The sequence below is a fragment of the Oncorhynchus clarkii genome, chromosome 28 (genome assembly GCF_045791955.1).
Source record: "Oncorhynchus clarkii lewisi isolate Uvic-CL-2024 chromosome 28, UVic_Ocla_1.0, whole genome shotgun sequence".
NCBI lineage: Eukaryota > Metazoa > Chordata > Actinopteri > Salmoniformes > Salmonidae > Oncorhynchus > Oncorhynchus clarkii.
Genome location: NC_092174.1, coordinates 21,128,458 through 21,143,239, shown reverse-complemented (window position 1 = coordinate 21,143,239; position 14,782 = coordinate 21,128,458). Strand labels below are relative to the sequence as shown.

General features: G+C 41.4%; 1 pseudogene; it reads right to left on the bottom strand.

Moving 5' to 3' along the window:
* The window catches only part of LOC139387103 (translation initiation factor eIF2B subunit gamma-like), a 34,885-nt pseudogene extending 20,457 nt beyond the window's left edge, over nucleotides 1–14,428 (bottom strand).
* Between the last annotated feature and the right edge of the window lie 354 nt (nucleotides 14,429–14,782).

Genomic DNA, 14,782 nt, shown 5'->3' with positions numbered 1-14,782 from the left:
CTCGTGTGCTCCACACACACACACACACACACACACACACACACACACACACACACACACACACACACACACACACACACACACACACACACACACACACACACACACACACACACACACACACACACACACACACACACACACACCCACCCACCCTGGTGGCTTGATAAGGATTGGGAGAAAAATAGCAAGCTAGCAGTCAGAACAGGAGTAGCTATAAAATATGTATCCCTGAATTGCTAAACCAGAGAGGTGTTAGTTGTTGTGCTTCCCAGTTCCAGGTCGCATTATTTGAAAATGTTCTGAAACGTCATTCATCGTGTGAAAAGTACTTGATTCAACACAGCAACAACAAGATTTGAATGAAAATCCTACAAGGCATCCAATAACATCTCATTAGAGTAAATACATCACCTGGTAGATAATGAGCAGTATCAGAGCCATATGCGATATAGCCTATGGAGTCTACATTATGGCTCTGAGCAATGCATTTGAGTAATAACCAATGTTAACCATTGGTTGTGCCGCTCAAGTAATACTCACTTTCTCATGATGGACTTCCTGATGACTAGACCTTCGTCCAGGTCGGCCTCGTTGGCCATAAAGAGGAGCCTCTTCCCCGTTCCGTCAAATGAAGTTATCCGAGGAATAGCCTTATTTGGGGAAATGCAACTTCAAAAGTCATCCATAAAACTGCCAGATTATATGACAAGGTAGTGCGGTGTGTCACTTTTTTGTGCAGACCTGGTGTAATACTGGCAGTTGTGTAATTTTGTGAATCTTGTGTACCCGTTTTTTTCTTGCCCTTCTGTCCGGGGACAGTCTCCGTGAACTCATGGGCTTTGGTCATCAGCATTGAGAGGGTGGCATTGTGAGCCCAGAACAGGTCAACCACCTCGTGGAGAGCAGCGTCCGTTATCAGGTCACAGCTCACCACCAAGATGTCCATCTGGAGGGAGACATGGAGGAGGACCACAGAGATTCATAAGCATCGTGTTAGCAAATCAAATGCATAGCTGGAGCGCTGAGCTGGATGTCATTTATTTATAATATATTTTTACAAAATTACGGTATTGAAAATCATACCGCCGGTATTTTGAAATATACCGTTTAATCGCCCAAGCCTAAACAACACTAATGTTAAGACAGTTAGTGGCTTGAGAAGAGGAGGATGGGTTTTCACTCAAGACAGTCAGGCCCCACTAAACAGTTGTATTGGATCACAGATACAACAGAGAACTCAGAACACATAGCAGTTCATGACTTGGATAGGAGAATATCACAGCTGGCACTAGTCAAAAGGGCATACAAGTTACAATTAATTTATCTCTAAAAGGAAAGAAAGACAGTGATGACCTAGGACAATATCCTCTTAAAACTTTTTCTACAGCATGCCCAGGACCCTTTTACATCAGAGTCTGTGACAATATTCTGCCTAATAGGAGGAACACCCTTCAAATGAAATTGAAAATACATTTAGCTGTCCCTAGCCAATGCTCAACAAGTTATCACGCACTCCAGCCTTGAAATACACTTTATTCCCCCCAGCTTTATGTTATGCTCAAAACACCCGAGCTTCTTCGAGCTGTGACATTCATCTCAAACGACGTGCATATATGCATGAACATATGAGCCAACGATGCTCAAAAAGTCCTTAGTGCATGAAAAGTTTGGCCATGTTTTTCTTAACGACAGTCACAATGAAAATGGGTTCAAAAGAGGGGTGGGCAAAGTGGAGAGAGAGAGGTGGAGGGAGAGAGAGAGGAGAGTGGAGAGAGATGGAGGGAGGGAGAGTGGAGAGAGAGAAAGAGAGAGCGAGAAGGAGCGTTAAAGGAGGGTGAACCTCCTTGATAAACATTGTGCTCTCCTAACTCCCAGGCAGCCTAGCGTAGTGTAGCAAGGGGCACAGGGGAATCCAGCGATAAATCTTGCACTGCATTTGCCATTGTTTCTGTTTGAGATGTCTGGTTCCCATCTGCTCTGGCCATCTTGGGCCTGTGGATAAATAAACAGGGAAGGCAAGTGAGGAGTGAGGCCTGTTAAAGCATGCCTAGCTCTTTAAAGGCTGTATGCCTCATTGGGGAGGCCTGGGGAGAGGCCCTGCCGTGACGTTCTGCACACGGGGCACGCAGCTCAGCAGTCAGGCTCTGTGAGGCTCTGCTCTGCTCCACAGTCCACAGCACACATGGTCAACAGATAACAACCAGGCCAGAGCCAGGGGCCCCAATCCCACTGTCTGTCTCTGTGCTACTGGAGAGAGACGACCGGAGCATCTTCTCCTATTGTTAATCCCAACATTAAGGTTTTCAGACCGGTTTTAATTGTTAGAACAGACATGTGTGGGGGTGAGGGTTTGGTTTCAACATATATTGTCAAGAAAGACTTTGAAGCACTGTAAATCTTTTAAATCGTGACAAAGTAACGTTTGCTTGAAATATATCCTGTTGAGTGTCTCTTTGAGGCATAAATTAGATTACCACCATGAAAATAGAAATAGGCTACACTTTCTATATTCAGGTCAGGTCACATAACTACATATGCATCTAATACATCTGGCTGTACAATGTTGTATACTGTCAACAGCTGGGATAAACCCCATTAGGTGAAGTCACAATATCAGAGTAAACTGATTTGCTAGACAGCTCCTAATGGTTAAACACACAGCACTCATTTCTATTTCTGAATCCCAAGTTAACCAACCACTAAAAGTGGCAAAAAGCCCTTTGTTACTGCCGGTCAATAGGGAGCAGTCTGTCTGTCGCCCCACACGCTGTCCGGTCGGGCGGTCGGATGGTGGGTCGGAGGCGGACTGAGGGCTGTCAGACAGTCAGTAGGCATCTCTGTGGCTGTCCCAAATGGCACCCTATTCCCTATATAGTGCACTACGTTTGACCTGAGCCCTATGGGCCCTAGTCAACAGTGGTGCGCTAGATAGTGAGTAGGGTGCCATTTGGGACGTAAATTGTGACACTGGAATGGTGTCAGCTGGAGGATTATCTGACAGGGTTTGTGGCCTTTCAGCAGGCCTGATCTCTGGTGGTTAGGTCAGGGCCACCCACACTGCCTGCCTCCCCTGGCTGGTTCTGCCTGGCTGCCCCAAGGCCCTGTTCCCCCTCCCAGGCTCCCTCCACTCTCAGCCAGGTGAGACCACCCTGCACGCAGCACTGTAGAGAGGAGAGAGGGTGTGCTCTCTCTATCTATCTATCTGTCAGGAGTGCCTGCCCGCTCGATTCCTGCTGTCTCTACACAGTCCATAGACGGACACAAACGGCACGCAAAAACACACACATTGAGCACATACACGGAGCACGCACACACAACACGCACGCATGCTCATTGAGCGGACTAATCAATCAGCCAGACACCTCTGGTTTCATGAGGCCAAGTCTCTGCTGAGCACTCTCAACTTGGCATTTACAGTTGAGACATTCCAGTGACAACTGATCTCGATTTAACAGTTTAGGTTATGTGTGCATGAATAATAATGCGGAGGGACGTCTTTTTCAATATGCATTTTGTCCCGTAATTAAGGCTAATAATATCCCACAATAGTTACAATTGCATTACAATACAATTACTTTCTAATCATTCTTATTCATACCTCATCACCAACACTTGCCCAAAAATGAAATATCAGAAAAATATAGACTGGTTCAAAGTTGTTTTAGCCTTATTCAAGAGTAGTCTATTTTATTGTATGCACTTATGACAGAGGGGGGAGCTCTACCAAAAGCTCTGTGTGTGTGTGTGTGTGTGTGTGTGTGTATATATGAGGGAATAGCAAGAACTCCTGACCTCCAGCTCTCATTCAACCATGTCTCCTGTGTCCCCACTCACATGAGAAGCCTGCTCTGTGTCATACATACTGCCCAAATCACAGACGTCAATGTGGCTTAATGCTTAATCACTGAACACAAAAGTCCTTGTGCTAATCTTTTTCTCAATATGTGACTTTAGGCAAACGGAATTTACAGTATTTAGTCAGATACACCCATCATTCCCCAGGTGCAGTGTGTTCGTGTTGATGGGATGGTCTGGGAGGGGAGAGACAACAGAGTGATTCCTATGCGGGGATTTGGAGCCCCATTGCCGGGTTTCCTCTCTCATCACCTCAGGGTCAGTTTGTGTGCTGGGGGACTGTGCAATTCAATGCCTTTAATCTACGTGACTGTCCTGGATTAGGTAGAAAAGCATGTGGAGGCACTGAGGGAGGGAGCATGCTGGAGCCAGCCCTCTTCTCTCCCTGGAGGCCAGCTGAGCCCGCTTGGTTCTGTTTGCCCGCAGACAGTCAATGGATACGTCTGTGTTTTTGTAATGTGGCTTTACTGTAAGTTTAATGCAAACAGAGTCTGAATAGGGGCTTATGAGTCTGAACTTGTCTTAATACTTTATACAGTTACAATACAACATCTCTGGTTTACTTACTCCTTACTAGAATAAATCAATGTGCATAAAACCATAACAAAAAAACATTGAATATGATCTAATTTGGACAACAACAAAATATAGAAAGATAGGCCATCCAGTCAACAGTCCACATCCCTCCCCTCTGTATCCCAGCGATCCCAGACCCCTCAACATGTCTCCTTGTCTTGGCTCCAGAATGCTACAGACCAGGGTGGATTTCAGTGATCCGCTCCGTGCGTTGGACAGCACCGGGCTGCTTCTGACATCATCTGTTTGAAGAACAGCAAGGGGAGGGGGAGAGAGGGGAACGGCTGTAGGGAGGGAGTGGGGGAGGCAGGTTTGCAGCAGGTGAAATGAGGCCCTTCGCTTAGCCGGGACCAGGAACGCACGGGTCAGTGGTCACCCAGCGGCACACAGGATCTCCTGCTTTAATAGCCTCGCTGTCCTCAGTCTTTCCATACCGTGTCCAAGTGAAACATGGGGCGCCTGTCTTCTATAGGCTCATTCTGGGGCTAGTAGTACCCTCGCTCCCTCACTGGCTGAACCACCTTCACCAGCTACAGCCCTACACACACTGACACACTCTGAGAACATTTGTCCAGGCATTTTCTCCCATTTTCTCATTCTTTCAAATGATCAGCCATTATCAGCCGACTCTGTGCCCCCTAAATACCAAAGCAATTAATAATTGATTCCACCTTATCAACAAGGTGCTCTACTATGAGACCATGTTGTCTTGGACATACAGTACACTCATGTGGTCTGCATTGATAGGCCTGTACAGTATATTGATAGATATATAACATTCAAAATAACATTAAGCACATTAACATCTCCAGTTCACAATAGGGAAGATACATTAAACAGTATTTACTGCTGAATATCAAATCTCAACCTGAAATCAGTTTATTCAACTCCACATTATTTTTGGGGAAAATCTCCCATTGACTTCATTGGATGATTTACGTCAACTTCCTAGTAATACACCCATAACTAAAGGTTAGGATTTAACCCCCAGGAGCTCCCACATTAGATCCAGTCAATGCATGGGCAGAGAGAGCAGCCAATCTGGCTATGAGGTCAACTGTCTGTGTATGTGTCAAAAATGGCATGGCCCTTGTCAAAAGGAGTGCACTACATAGGGAATAGGGTGCCATTTGAGATGCACTTTATGAGATCAACTGTCTGAGTCTGTGACCCACCTTGATTTTCTGTTGAATGTGTCTGAGGGCGTCTGCGGTGCCCATGTCAGCATCCTCCTGGATACACACTATGTCTAACTTCATCTTCACATCCAGCTTCGTGTTGGGGTCTGTGCTGATCATCTTCTGCACCTCTTTGGTTGTGATCACAATTACCTCTATCGAGGACCAACAAAGATGTTTAGGAATACTAAACCCAGTCACTCATACAGTGGGGCAAGTTACAGGTCTGTGAGAGCCAGAAATCTTGCTTGTTTGTAGGTGACCAAATACTTATTTTCCACCATAATTTAAAAATTAATTAATTAAAAATCCTACAATGTGATTTTCTGGATTTTATTTTCTCATTTTGTCTGTCATAGTTAAAGTGTACCTATGATGAAAATTACAGGCCTCTCATCTTTTTAAGTGGGAGAACTTGCACAATTGGTGGCTGACTAAATACTTTTTGCCCCACTGTATGGGACAGATGGCAGAATATATTACTTGAATATGTGCATAAAAGAAAATCATTCAAAACACTTCAAAAGTAATACTTGCTTCTTTACACATCGAAAACATTGTAAGGGTTGTCTTGACTGCAGAAATGTTCCTTCCAAAGTAGTTTGCTTACTGATGCTGTATTTAGCCTTGTAAAAGCTAATTGCAGGGCTTTGCTTTGCTAGTTGGCTGCTCACAGTAAATACTGCCACACATGAAGTTACTATAGGGACTGGGAGGGCTCTGACTTTCAGATGGGATAGTATGCATTTTCGTGCTACATACCCAAATCAACTACAGTGCCTTCAGAAAGTATTCACACCACTTGACTTTTTCCACATTTTGTTGTGCTACAGCCTGAATTTAAAATTTATTAAAATAAAAAAAATTGTCACGGACTTACACACAATAACCCATCTCTTAGAAGAAAAAAAATGTTTAAAAGAAAAGCTGAAATGTCTTGAGTCAATTAGTATTCAACCCGTTTGTTATGGCAAGCGTAAATAAGTTCAGTAGCAAAAATGTGCTTAACAAGTCACAAACAGTTAGAGTTTAATGGCTGTGATAGAAGACTGATGGATCAACAACATTGTAGTTACTCCAGAATAGTAACCTAATTGACAGAGTAAAAAGAAGGAAACCTGTACAGAATAAAAATGTCCCCAAACATGCATTGTGTTTGCCACAAGGCACTAAAGTAATACAGCAAAACTTGTTGCAAAGCAATTAATTTTATGTCCTGAATATAAAAAAAGTGTTGTTTCGGGCTAATCCAATACAACACATTACGGAGTACCCCAATCCATATTTTCAAGCATAGTGGTGGCTGCTTCATGTTATGGTTATGCTTGTAATTGTTAAGGGCTGGGGAGTTTTTCAGGACAAAAAAAGGAAAAGGAATAGAGCTAAGCACAGGCAAAATCCTAGAGGAAAACCTAGATCAATCTGCTTTCCGCCAGACACTGGAAGACAAATTCACCTTTCAGCATGACCTAACCTAAAATGCCAAACCTACACTTGAGGTGCTTACCGAGACAGTGAATGTTCCTGGGCGGCCGAGTTACAGTTTTTGTTAACTTAAATCTACTTGAAAAGCAATGGAAAGACATGACAATGATTGTCTAGCAATGATCAAAAACTAATTTGACAGAGCTTGAAGAATATCTTAAAGAATAGAGGGTAAATGTTGCACAATCCAGGTGTGGAACGCTCTTAGAGACTTAACGAGAAAGACTCTGTAATCGTTGCTAAAGGTGCTTCTAAAAAGTATTGACTCAGGGGTGTGAATAATTACTGTTGTAGTCAGAAGTTTACATGCACCTTAGCCAAATACATTTAAACTCAGTTTTTCACAACTCCTGACATTCCATCCTAGTAAGAATTCCATGTCATAGGTCAGTTAGGAACACCACTTTATTTTAAGAATGTGAAATCAGAATAATAACAGAGAGAATGATTTATTTGAGCTTTTATTTATTTCCTCACATTCCCAGTGGGTCAGAAGTTTACGTTCTCTCAATTAGTATTTGTTAGCATTGCCTTTAAATTGTTTAACTTGGGTCAAACATTTCTGGTAGCCTTCCACAATAAGTTGGAAGAATTTTGGCCTATTCCTCCGGACAGAGCTGGTGTAACTGAGTTAGGTTTGTAGGCCTCCTTGTTCACACACGCTTTTTCAGTTCTGCTCACAATTTTTCGTTTGTTTGAGGTTTGAGGTCTGGGCGTTGTGACGGCCACTCCAATATATTGACTTTGTTGTCCTTAAGCCATTTTGCCACAACTTTGGAAGTACACTTCGGGTCATTGTCCATTTGGAAGACCCATTTGCAACCAAGCTTTAACTTCTCGACTGATGTCTTGAGATGTTGTTTCAATATAGTCACAATTTTCTTGTCTCATGATGCCATCTATTTTGTGAAGTGCATCAGTCCCTCTTGCAGCAAAGCAACCCCACATGATGCTGCCACCCCCGTGCTTCACGGTTGGGATGGTGTACTTCGGCTTGCAAGCCTCCCCCTTTTTCCTCCAAACATAACGATGGTCAATATTGCCAAACAGTTCTATTTTTGTTTCATCAGACCAGAGGACATTTCTCCAAAAAGTACTTTCTTTGTCCCCATGCGCAGTTGCAAACCGTAGTCTGGCTATTTTTATGGCAGTTTTGGAGCAGTGGCTTCTTCCCTGCTGAACGGCCTTTGAGGTTATGTCGATATAAGTCTCGTTTTACTGTTGATATAGATACTTTTGTACCTGTTTCCTCCAGCATCTTCACAAGGTAATTTGCTGTTGTTCTGGGATTGATTTGCACTTTTCGCACCAAAGTACATTCTCTAGGAGACAGAACGCGTCTCTTTCCTGAGCGCTATGATGGCTGCGTGGTCCCATGGTGTTTATACTTGCGTACTGTTGTTTGTACAGATGAACGTGGTACCTTCAGGCGTTTGGAAATTGCTCCCAAGGATGAACCAGACTTGTGGAGTAGAGGTCAACCGATTATCATTTTTCAACGCCGATACCGATTTAAAAAAAATGTATTTGTAATAATGACAATTACAACAACACTGAATGAACACTTATTTTAACTTAATATAATACATGAATAAAATCAATTTAGCCTCAATTAAATAATGAAACATGTTCAATTTGGTTTCAATAATGCAAAAACAAAGTGTTGGAGAAGAAAGTAAAAGTGCAATATGTGCCATGTAAGAAAGCTAACGTTTAAGTTCCTTGCTCAGAACATGAGAACATATGAAAGCTGGTGGTTCCTTTTAACATGAGTCTTCAATATTCCCAGGTAAGAAGTTTTAGGTTGTAGTTATTATAGGAATTATAGGACTATTTCCTTCTATACCATTTGTATTTCATCAACCTTTGACTATTGAATGTTCTTATAGGCACTTTAGTATTGCCAGTGTAACCGTATAGCTTCCGTCCCTCTCCTCGCTCCTACCTGGGCTCAAACCAGGAACACATCGACAACAGCCACCCTCAAAGCAGTGTTACTCATGCAGAGCAAGGGGAACAACCACTCCAAGTCTCAGAGCGAGTGACATTTGAAACGCTATTAGCGCGCACCCCGCTAACTAGCTAACCATTTCACATCGGTTACACCAGCCTAATCTCGGGAGTTGATAGACTTGAAGTCATAAACAGCTGCAGGCAAACGCACGAAAGTGCTGTTTGAGTGAATGCTTATGAGCCTGCTGGTGCCTACCATCGCTTAGTCAGACTGCTCTATCAAATCATAGACATAGTTATAACATGATAACACACAGAAATACGAGCCTTGGGTCATTAATATGGTCGAATCCGGAAACTATCATCTCGAAAACAAGATGTTTATTCTTTCAGTGAAATACGGAACCGTTCCGTATTTTATCTAACGGGTGGCATCCATAAGTCTAAATATTCCTGTTACATTGCACAGCCTTCAATGTTATGTCATAATTACGTAAAATTCTGGCAAATTAGGCGGCCCAAACTGTTGCATATACACTGACTCTGCGTGCAATTAACGCAAAAGAAGTGACGCAATTTCACCTGGTTAATATTGCCTGCTAACCTGGATTTCTTTTAGCTAAATATGCAGGTTTAAAAATCTATACTTCTGTGTATTGATTTTAAGAAAGGCATTGACTTTCATGGTTAGGTACACATTGGAGCAACGATACGCACCGCATCGATTATATGCAACGCAGGACACGCTAGATAAACTAGTAATATCATCAACCATGTGTAGTTAACTAGTGATTATGATTGATTGATTGTTTTTTTACAAGATAAGTTTAATGCTAGCTAGCAACTTACCTTGGCTTACTGCATTCACGTAACAGGCAGGCTCCTCGTGGAGTGCAATGAGAGGCAGGTGGTTAGAGCGTTGGACTAGTTAACTGTAAGGTTGCAAGATTGAATCCTTGAGCTGACAAGGTAAACATCTGTCGTTCTGCCCCTGCCCCACCGTTCCTAGGCCGTCATTGAAAATAAGAATGCGTTCTTAACTGACTAGCCAAGTTAAATAAAGATTAAATAAAAGGTGTACAGTGTTTATTTATTATTTTAATTAAATCGGCCAAATCGGTGTCCAAAAATACTGATTTCCAATTGTTATGAAAACTTGAAATCGGCCCCAATTAATCGGCCATTCCGATTAATCGGTCGACCTCTATTGTGGAGGTCTACATTTTTTTTCCTGAGGTCTTGGCTGATTTCTTTGGATTTTCCCATGACACTGAGTTTGAAAGTTGTCCTTGAAATACATCCACAGGACACACCTCCAATTGACTCAAATTATGTCAATTAGCCTATCAGAAGCTTCTACAGACATGACACCATTTTCTGGAATTTTCCAAACTGTTTAAAAGGCACAGTCAACTTAGTGTATGTAAACTTCCGATTTCTAACTGTATGTAAATTAGATATTTCATTTTCAATACATTTTTATGTTTTTACAGTCATTATGGGGTATCGTGTGTAGAATGGTGAGAAAAAAAGGCTGTAACACAACAAAATGTGGAATAAGTCAATGGGTATGAATAGTTTTTGAAGGCACTGTAAACCCAATCACCAACCCTTTTTTAATGTGTCCCATCTCCAATCGTAAATATAATATAAACTCCTGTATAACCTGCAACACTACACATGTAGTTTATTTGCTAATGTTTGCCTGCAAAAACAAATGTTACATTGGTGCTGTGATGTCGCCTGTCCTGTTTCCAGACATGTTATGGAAGCGGGCCATATAACTGATGACTTGCAGTCTATTGGTATAGAAAAGATTTGGGCTAGAGGTGACAATATTGAAGGAAATAGGTGTATTACATAGCCCAATGTTTTTCCAATGCGTTATTATAAAACGTTTTTTTAGATGCATTATTGTCATGTGAGTGCACCTGTCAGTCGTTACCCTTAACGAACCCACAGTAAAGAAGCACACCTTCAGCAGAGACGCTAATGACACTGACGAAGGTTTAGGCCGAAACGTTTGTATATCTACCAACCGCTGAATGAAATAAATACTAAAGATAAACCTTGAGTGTGGACCAGCTACACAATTTTGGAATTGTATGTTAACCTTCACTACAGTATCTCCATTTGAAAACCCCATATCGCCTACTTCTATGCACTAATTAGAGAACCTGAACTTTTTTTATGTTGAAATTCCCCTAATGTGTATGATAAAACCTTGCTTTAACAGGCAATCCCGCTATAGGGGCAATTCCATGGTTAAGGAAGAATCAGATTTTTTACTTAAAATGTATGCCAAACAAAGTTTAACAAACCATACAATTCTATGCACAAGGCCTACTTTGACAATTTACACTGAACATTTTACTAACACATTTACTGAAAGAACTGTGCAGATGCAGATGTAAAACCTCTCTCAGTTTTATATGAACACATTTCCCCCAAATTCTTAAATACCTGCTCCGAATTAAGATTCAAGATGTCTGTAGAAAGAATGGTGTCAGCTATGGCATGACACATTGAGTTTGAAAACTATTTTGGTTATTGAATTATATCAGGTAACAGAATTGTGGTAAAGGAATTTCCTCATAGTTCCCTGATCTATACTACACAGAAATACATAATTATGGATATGAATGTCATTCTCTTCATGGTGATGTATCCTAAATAGGTACACACAAGGTAGAAATATACAATATTCTCCTTTGAATATTTGGGTATTATTTGCACAGGAGAGCTCAGTAGAGTACAACACAGAACAGTACAGTGTACTCAACTCTAGTGTGCTCTACTGTGTACTGTACTGTACTCGACTGATATCAATAAAAACAGTAACTGATAGGTCTACATTTACTTGTTACTTCTGTGAAATGTCATTATCCTACCTCCTCATGAGGAAGAGAAATTAGAAAATATCTGAATGATGTGGGTTTTTGGTAATGAAATTTCAAAGCACAAGGCAGTGTTTTTTAAACATACAGAAGGCAGAAAAAATGATCCTAAACTAAACATAAAAGTGTTGATATTAGTTGGCAGGGGTCTTACCTTCTAAGACTTTTTATGGTAGATGTTTTCTATATATTTTCTATATTTTGACAAGAAATCAAAGCCTTTGCTTATTCCAAATTTTTCGGATGGAAAATGGTTGAAAATGTACATATAATTTAATTTCTCAAAAATATAGACTCTAAGCTTTCATCTGACACCCAATTTGACATGCTCCTGTGAACTTCACGTCGGTGCTCATGGCTCCTTTTACATGGAAATTACCTTAGGCTACTTCAACACTAAGGATAATGAGGAACTCAACAATAAATAATTTTTTTAAATCCCCCAAAATTCACTCACTCCTAACCAGACACACCACACCTTCCACAAGACTGACACTCCAGTGGAGGGCCCTCATGTGCATTTTACTGAAGCAAAGAGGTGGCCAAGAACAGCTTTCCCAGACCACAGTGGTGGCTATTACAACTAGGCCGTGAGGAGTCCAAAATCAAGCCCTGGCCCACATGATTGAAGGAGAAAAATGTGCTCTCTATAACAATCTTAGTCATTTATCCCCCAATAATTACCTCTGACTTATCATTACCCAAATGCAGCCTGACTGTCTGAGCTACATAGAGGCCTGGCAGAAAACTGACTCCACTGCCGGGACCTATAAACACTGTAAATAGGTCTACCCATGCATTCGCTTTGTCTTAACTGCAAGTTTCTTAGCTAGACTCATGTATTCCAAAAAACATGTTAGCTAGGCTATAAGGCCAACTCATTATATTCTGAAACAAATACTAAGAAACACACATAGGAGTAGGAGGCCAAGGTGTTGTAAAGGTGGTATACATCCTTTTAGAAATAATGGCTTTGCCACTGACAGCACTAGAGCAGTACTTTTTTATTCACAGTCCCTAAGTGACCTTTATTGCGCCATTGGTTCATGCATCAACAAATATGGGAGGGATCATCAACTAGATTTAGCAGCAGGACGATTTGTATTGAGCGGGTGGTCGGGGGGCCGGAACATAATTACAAATAATTTGTAGACTGCAAAATGACAGCAAGAAGCCCAGTTATAATATTTGACTAAAACAATCCTTTCAAACCTTGCTCACATTTGTATACGATCACGTGTCTTTATTATGCGTTGGAATACTTGGGAAGAGATTTCCAAAATTAAAATCTGTTTTTTTCTTGCTCAGAAAACTTAGGGGGTCAAATAAAACCACATGTGGGCCAAATTCAGCCCCGGGCCGCCAGTTGGGGAACACTGACATATGGCATGAGTGGGGATGTTATTGGGTCACACTGCATTCCCATGCTGGGCTGCTCTGTCATGTGGGATGAGGTGAGGTGGCACTGGCGGTGTTACCCATACAGTCTTAAATAACATGGAGAAGTGGTATCTGTTGCATTCAGGTCACACAGAAATGTGAATATCTTTTACCTTGTTGAAGTATTTAGCTCCTTTGTGTTACCTTGAAAGTGTCATTGCAGCCTGTAAGAGGTACACACACACACACCTCTTACAAACAGGAAGCATCTACCAGAGGGAGTCCACTTGGTAGTTGTAGTATCCAACACCATGATTCTGGGATTTTATTTGAACATGAAAAAAAGTAATACACCAAAGTGGGTTTGATTGGATTGAGCCATAAATGTAGAGAATATTACCTTCAAACCCCACTCTCTCCAGCAGGTTGAGGGGGTACCAGATGAGGGGCTTGTTCCCTACAGGTAGCAGAGGTTTGCGGGTGCTGTAGGTCAGGTCCATCATACGAGAACCACCACCAGCAGCCATCAATACCGCCTGCAGCTCCATCTTCTGTTATACATACACACACCAGCGGTCCAATTTATATGACCACATCAACATGATTGTGCTTGCTCTCTTGCTGATGTCATACAGTAAGTGCCTACATTATCCCAAAAACGCGACCCACACAAACATGTTCAGTTAGCTAATGTTAGCTACCTTACTAGCCAACAATTCAATCGCTAACAAACGGATTAAGTACTTGCAAGAAGTAATACCAATTGTCAGGTTGACTCCCAGTAGTAGATAAAGCAAATCACGTGACCTACCTTTTGGAGAACGTCAACAGGTTTATTCAGCAGCAATATACTTGTCCCCAATATGACAGCGCTGTGCTGTCACAAGTGTTCGCTAACAAGCGAACCAATAGTACGCTCTCCTGCAATGTTCCACAGTCTCAACCGAGATTAACAATTTCATGAGCTTATTATATATAATATGTGCAGACCTTCACAAATACGTGGTAATAACTTTTTGTGAAACAATAAAATAGTATTAGATACAGTTCGATAAACTGACTAGCACCATGCTAACTTGTATGATGACACTTCCTACCGTTGATGAAATCGGTCCGGGAGAAAACTATATCTAAAAACGGATATTTTTGTTCCCTCAGTCATTGGTCAGAATGAAACAATTCAGGATTTACACAGTCAACAAAAACAACAAAATCCATATCATAACCATCATCATCAAAAAATCGGTCAGGGAGAAAACTAGATCTAAAATCAGATATTTTGTTCATACTAGACATTGGTCAGAATGAAACATATCAGGATTTAAACATTCAACAAAACCAACACTATCAGTATCATCATCAATATGTTTGTTGTTTATTTTTTTGTGAGAATTAAATAACTTTTGGCTTTTTCATGTCTGCTGTTTTGCATTTTATCCTTATCACATATTTTTT